The sequence below is a fragment of the Falco cherrug genome, chromosome 6 (assembly GCF_023634085.1).
Source record: "Falco cherrug isolate bFalChe1 chromosome 6, bFalChe1.pri, whole genome shotgun sequence".
NCBI lineage: Eukaryota > Metazoa > Chordata > Aves > Falconiformes > Falconidae > Falco > Falco cherrug.
The window spans coordinates 68,140,386-68,147,454 of NC_073702.1; positions in this window are offsets into that span (position 1 = coordinate 68,140,386).

A 7,069-nucleotide genomic window follows, 5' to 3' on the forward strand; every position below is an offset into this window, starting at 1 on the left:
CTTGACTATATGCTTGCTGAAGTGTGGGGCAATAGGTTCATTCCTGTGATCTGTCTGGAAAGCAGTCATGTTCAGGAACTCGTGAATTGGTTGGGATGCCCCCTAAGAGTGTGACTCAAGTGCTTTAACTTGCTCTAGAGGCATCGTCATCTTCATCTTCTCAAAAGCCTTCATTGCTTTGTGGCTGGAGGCTTTTACGTCCAGAAACTTTATGGCCTGAATGGAGAAGTGCATTTAATAAAGACGGAAAATTTCCATGGTTTAATGTTGATTCCTTAACTTTCAGATAAATAAGTTTCTACTTGTTGCTTTCCAACTTCTGACAAAATTGGGAAGTTGCTTTTAAGCGGTAGGGGTTATCTTACGGGGAACTTTACTTTTTCTTCCCAGCAGAAATTAAATTAAATTTCAGAGGCCTTAATGACAGTGTTATGCTCCTCTTGTTTAGGTCTTTTTCTGTATCCATTCAACATCATCTGACAACTTCTATACCAAGACTAACTACCTGAAGTTGAACCCACAGTCCATCTTGTGTTGATGCTACCTTATTTTCTATACATACAAGCTCTCACTAGTACAATCTATACTAAGAAAGTCTGTATTTTTTCTTTATGTTGAGAATTTGACACTAAATCTACTACATGCCTTCAATATATATTGACTACAAATAATGGTTTTTTGTTTAATAAAATAATGTCCAATGTTTGTATTTTAGCATGTTTTGTCTAACTCAAACTCCTGAGCTATTTTTATCCAGTGTTGTATTGGCATCATGCTTTAAAACCTACTGTTAGTGTCATTGGTGTAGGTACCTGCCTCCTTCTGTACAAATTTTCCTGGAAGGGATAAGCGAGTTGGGTGGTGATGTTTTCTGCAAAGTGGAAAGCAGTTTCTGGACAGTGTAAACGTAATTAAGTGGTGTTCTGTTTTGCTCTGTCTTTGCAGAGCAAAGATGATCAGTTTAAGATGAACAGTTACATACATGAAAAAAACTTTAAATCTGTATTTGAAGCAGGCAGCACTTGAAAGAAAGAAAAAAAGTGTTTCTGAGCCAGGGTGGGGAGTTTCTTAGTTTTGCAAGAAATGTGCCAGAGTCCTCATCCAGGGTGCTATTCTGTGGCACTACAGAGACACTGTGGGGTTTTTGTGTGTGGTGTTCTTTTTTTCTTTTTCTAAATGTACCTTATTTTTCTGTGACTGTGGAATATCAGATCTTTAAATTTCATGCCATCCTCCCCTTCAGACAAAACAAACTTAACATCATCAGGAGGGCTTCTGAGCATGTCTTGATGAAGGTAAGGTTAGAAAGCAGTAAACTAGCAAAGAATCTTCAGGGTCTGAAGGTCTCTAATTTTGAAGATGATATATAACCAGGTGGTGATATATACCAAACACCGACTCCTAACAGCCCCCCAAAAAGGAGTGCCAAGTATAAATAAAAAATATTTCCATTGCTTTTGCTGCCTTAGGATAACTATCTACTCTGATCCTGGACCATAAAGCTGTGCTAGTTCAGTACGTCTGAACCTGCTTAAGTAAGGTAACTTAACTATTTGAGATTTCTGTCACATTTGTATTTCCCTGGGTGTAACACATAGATCAGCATCACCAGAAGCGAGAAATCACAGATGAAAATTATTTCATAATGAAAGGTAGGAGCCATGGTTGTAGGTGGCATAACCTCTCTATCTCTGTACAGTCTCGGAGTACCAGATCTCAAAGCGTACAGGGCTACTTGCAGAACACCCACTTTCGCTGACACTTGTGTTTCCTTTTTAACTTAAGGAGAGTTGAGATACTGGTTGCACCCAGCATTACAAGTGAGATCACCCTGCCAGCCATTCCATTAAATATTATAAGACATTGTTACTTCAGGGCTTTAAGCTGTTTTTTTGGCTTATAAAGTTACATCAGAAGGTAAACATCTGGTTTTGTTTTGCTGTGTGCTTCATGCAAAGAATTCATGCAAAGAATGAATCAGTATCATCAAGCAACAGGAATGCATTTAAGTGTAATTATCTTGACTTATTTGCTGCCAGTGGTGGAATGTTCTGATTTCTATCTTTGCAGGATTCCAGGCCTTAAATCTGTCAAAGGCCAAACTAAAGGCAGAGTTACCCAATGCCTTCTCTGCTTTGGTCCTCACTGCCAAGGCTGGCCCTCTGGTTTCCCAGACCCTGGAGGCAAGAGAGGAAGTCTGGAGAAAGGAAGACACTCCCTTGGTCAAGGAGGATCATGTTAGAGATCACTTAAGCAAACTTGACACCCACAAATCCATGGGCCCTGGTGGGATGCACCCCTGAATGCTGAGGGGTGTTATTGCTGGCAGATGTTGTTGCCAAACCACTCTCCATCATCTTTGAAAGTCATGGAGAACTGGAGAGATGCCTGAGTACTGGAGGGTAGCCAATGTCACACCAGTCTTCAAAAAGGGCAAGAAGAAAGACCTAGGAAACTACAGGCCAGTTGTCTCACCTCCATCTCTGGAAAGGTGATGGAACAGCTCATCCTGAAGGTCATCTCTAAGGATGTGGAGGAAAAGAAGGTCATCAGGAACAGACAACATGGATTCAGCATGGGAAAGTCATGCCTGACCAACCTAATAGCCTTCTGTGATGGAATGACTCCTGGGTAGATGAGGAGAGAGTGGTGGCTGTTGTCCACTTTGACTTCGGTAAGGCTTTTGACACTGTCTCATGTAATATCCTCCTATGCAAGTTTAGGAAGCGTGGGTTAGATGGGTGGACAGTGAGGCGGGCTGAGAACTGGCTGAATGGCAGAGCTCAGAGGGTTCTGATCAGCAGCACAGCCTGGCTGGAGGCCTGTAGCCAGCGGTGTGCCCCAGCGTGAGTACTGGGACCAGTTCTGTTCAACTTACTCAGCAATGACCTGGATGAAGGGACAGAGTGTGCCCTCAGCAAGTTCACTGATGATACAAAATGAGGAGTGGCTGATACCCCAGAAGGCCATTCAGCCAGACCTGGGCAGGCTGGAGGGTTGGACAGAGAGGAACCCAATGAAGTTCAGCCAAGGCAAGTGTAGGGTCCTGCACCTGGGGAGGAATAACCCCACACACCAGTACAGGCTGGGGGCTGACCTGCTGGAAGGCAGCTCTGTGGGGAAGGACCTGGGAGTTCTGGTGGACAGCAAGTTGCCCATGAGCCAGCAGTGTGCCCTGGTGGCCGAGAAGGCCAATGGAATCACCCTGGGGTGCATCAGGAGGAGCACGGCCAGCAGGTCGAGGAAGGTGATCTTCCCCCTCTGCTCTGCCCTGGTGAGGCTGCATCTGGAGTACTGTGTCCAGTTCTGGGCTCCCCAGATCAAGAGAAACGGGGAACCACTGGAGATGGTCCAGCAGAGATGATGAGGGGACAGGAACATCTCCCTGATGAGGAAAGGCTGCAAGAGCTGGGGCTGTTTAGCCTGGAGCGGAGAAGACTGAGAGGAGATCTTATCAATGTCTACAAATATCTGAAGGGCGAGTGCCAAGAGGACGGGGCCAGGCTCTTTTCAGTGGTGCCCAGGGACAGGACAAGGGGCCACCGGCACAAACTGCAGCACAGGAGGTTCCATCTCAATACAAGGAAGAAATCCTTTACTTTGAGGGTGACACAGCACAGGAACTGGCTGCCCAGAGAGTCTGTGGAGTCTCCTTCTCTGGAGGCATTCAAAACCCACCTGGACATGATCCTGTGCAACCTGCTCTGGGAGAACCTGCTTTAGCAGGGGGTTGGACCAGATGCTCTCCAGAGGTCCCTTCCAGCCCTGACCATTCTGTGATTCTGTGTAAATGTCAGCTATCCTGTCCACCAGGCTCATGTAACTTGGTGCATAAAGGGAGGTTGTTATTCAGAAAACTTTGCTCATCTTCCAGAGGTGCTTGGCTTTTAACTTGGGAAAAGACATCATTTTTACCAACAGCTTGTTTAAGAAAATGTTCTCTTGCTTGTAAATTGGTATAAGAAGTTGCTGGAATGGGAGGATCATACAATATTCCTCTAATGAACAGTATTATGTAATAATTGGTCCAATTCCTCTTTCCTCTAATGAGTTTAGTGTTTGTATGCTAGCCCTTTTTTAATAGACTGCTGCCTGTGGGTGGTGTGGGTTTGACCTTTGAATAGCTCGCTTTGTCTTTTCTTTCCATTTTTGGTTACTGGCCTTTCTTTTTATTGCCGAACTGCTATATTTATGTTCTGAGCAGAGACTTATCTAAATCTTGACTGAATTCAGGTAATACAAATGAAGACACTTATCTTAAAGGAGCCTTTTACTCTCTTTTGATTCTCTTTCTCCACGTAGAAGAGCACCTTGACATAAGAGAGGTCATCTCATATGCCCTACAGTACACATTTTTACATGTACTCTTGAAGAGTTCTTAAAATCCTGAATTTTAGGGGTGCATGTGTTTCTGCTTACATTGTCCTAAGACCATATTTCTTCTTTATTGCTGGATCTTTGTTATGGTAGGAAAAAAGACCTTGATCAGCAGTCTCCAGGGAAAACATCAGTGTGTTGGGAAGAGATTTCTTCTGCTGCTTGTCAGAGGAGTACCTAGGGCAAACTGGGGAAGAAGTTTCTGCAGAGCTGTGGTGTGTGCAGGCTGCTGGATGTGGCAGCATGCACCATCCATTTGCTTTGGAGCTGAGGCTACAAACGGCTCCCAAATGTGTGCAGTAAAACAGCTTTACTTGAAAGAGGATAAAACTAAGTAGCCCAATGGGCAAACAAAGGAACTATAAAAACTGTTGAGGCCCCTTTGGGTGCATCGATAGGAACAGGCTCCTTTCATTACTAATCATTTGCAGAAACTGTAGGACAGCTGCTGCAATGCTAACCTGAGGCTTGCTAGCTCTTGGATGTGTTCCTTCCTTCTCCCCAGCCCCAGTGGCTGCAGCCACCCTTCTCTCTTTCTCTGCTGCTTGTTGCTTTTTCTTGTCTTTTTCTCTCTCTCCCCCTTCTCTCCTGTCCCTGTTTTTCTACTGAATGGGAGAGTGATCCTTCCCATTGTCACGAAGAAAACAGGCCAAAAATCAAGAGTTCTGTTTTTTGGAGTGGAAATACTTCAGTTATGTTTTTGCTCTGTATCAAATCTTAATTAATTCCTGTCACCAAAAGTAGCCAGTAGTCTGAGAGACGTTTCACCATAGCCTCCTCAGCTTGCCGCTACTAGTTGTTTTGGGTGTGTATGAGACTTCTCTACTTGCAAATAAATCATGCATGTGCCCATATTAGTCTTGAGAAATGTTTATAATAAATTTTCCTTATGGACAAAACGTTCACAACTATTTCACATTTTCATGATCAGCTCTAATTATGAGGATAGATATATTAAAGTTTGGGATATATTAGAAAATGCAATGAGGAAGGTGATGGTGATGCCAGAGGGGGCTCTCTGGGACCATTGTCATGGAAGTGAAAACAAGAATGTTTAAGGCAAAGCAGTTCTGAACAGTTAATGGTGAGCTAAAAATGAAAGTTGAGGCAACAGTCACTTATAATGCTTCTTGCTCCATTGCTGTGCTCTTGGTTGCATTCAGCCGTTACACCATGTTTCTCAGCGCCACCCCTCCCACCCCAGTGCCTCTCCCAAAGTGAAGGTTTCGTGGCAAAGATTCTGACTTTCACTTTGTGAGAAAAGTCTGATTACAACAGAGAGGGAATACATCTATAGCAAACACAGGGTTAGGGTTTTTTAAATGTAAATTGCACCTGAATGAAATTGAATTTTACTCATTCAAAGCCTGATGAATTAAGATGATTCCTTACTTTTGTAACACCTGGATTTGGGTTTGGCTGCAAAGCTGATGTGGATTGAGTGGTGATGCCCAGGCATGTGGCTTTGAATGCTCTGCTTAATGCAAATCCAAATATATTGATCTATGAATCTTCTGTACTTACTGCTGTGTGACCATGTAGGTGACATCTCTGATCTAAGTCCCTGACCAATGCAGGTTATTGCACTTAGTGAGATGGTAATGGTCAGCAATAGATAAGATCTAAAGAAGTTGGTGGGACAAGTCTGCCTAAACATTACTGAGACTGTGATATTATTGTTCTTGAAAAGCAAAAGCCATAAAATTTGCCAGTGCTGCAGTAGATTCGACTACTTCCTATCCCTATCCACCCTGCAGCTCTATTGCTGGCCATAAAATTAAGTTGTTTTTTCACCTGTGGTTATTAATTTTAATTTTAGCATAGTAAATTTAATGCCGAGACATTTACTCACGGTTAATCTGTCTCCCATGAAACAAAGAGGTACTAACTTTGTAGACTTGTGTAAAGAGTATCTGTTTCCATTAAAAATAGCAGTGGCTGCAGGTTAGGACATCTTGTAGAGTAAGTACATACACTAAGAATCAATAAGTGTTTATTAGTGCCTGGAGATTATTTGACTATAAAGGTTTTTTTTTTTTTTAAATCCAATTGTTATAAAAAGGTAAATAAAAAAGTTAACCATCTGTTGCCTCACTTTCATTTAAAATATTGTTTTTAATTTCCTCTTTCTAGGTAACCAATTTTTGTTGTTTTGCTCCAGTATTGGGGTTTGGAAGGAAGGGGCTTTAAATTGTAGCTTTTATTTTTTTTTAATGTATTATTGGTGTCATAAGTTTTACAATTCCTAGTAGATGTTTGGCAAAAATTTCTTGCCATGGTGAAAGAGAACAAAATTCAATTCAGAAATATAATTTCCTTCACGAAGACACTTGATAACATGGGAGAGATTAATGAAGCCTTATGACAGAAACTTGATTTAAAGCAGGAGATTAATGCTGCTTTATCAGCCCATATGAGTGAATTAGCTCAAAAAATGTTTGAAGTTGCTGAGTTTTCTGTTAGAAAAAGATCTCTGGACATTTATTTGATCATTGCTGAGTACTTGCTATAGGCTTGTCTATCTGACAACACAGGAACAAACTTCACACCAGTCTTGTTTATTTTACAGTAGCGTGTTACTTACTATTCCTTGTTATTCTGCGGGAAGCTGGGATGCTTTGGAGGTCAGCTGATGGCTCAGGGGGATTATTCCTAGTAAACCAAGCTAAAATAAACAAAAAGAATGACACAC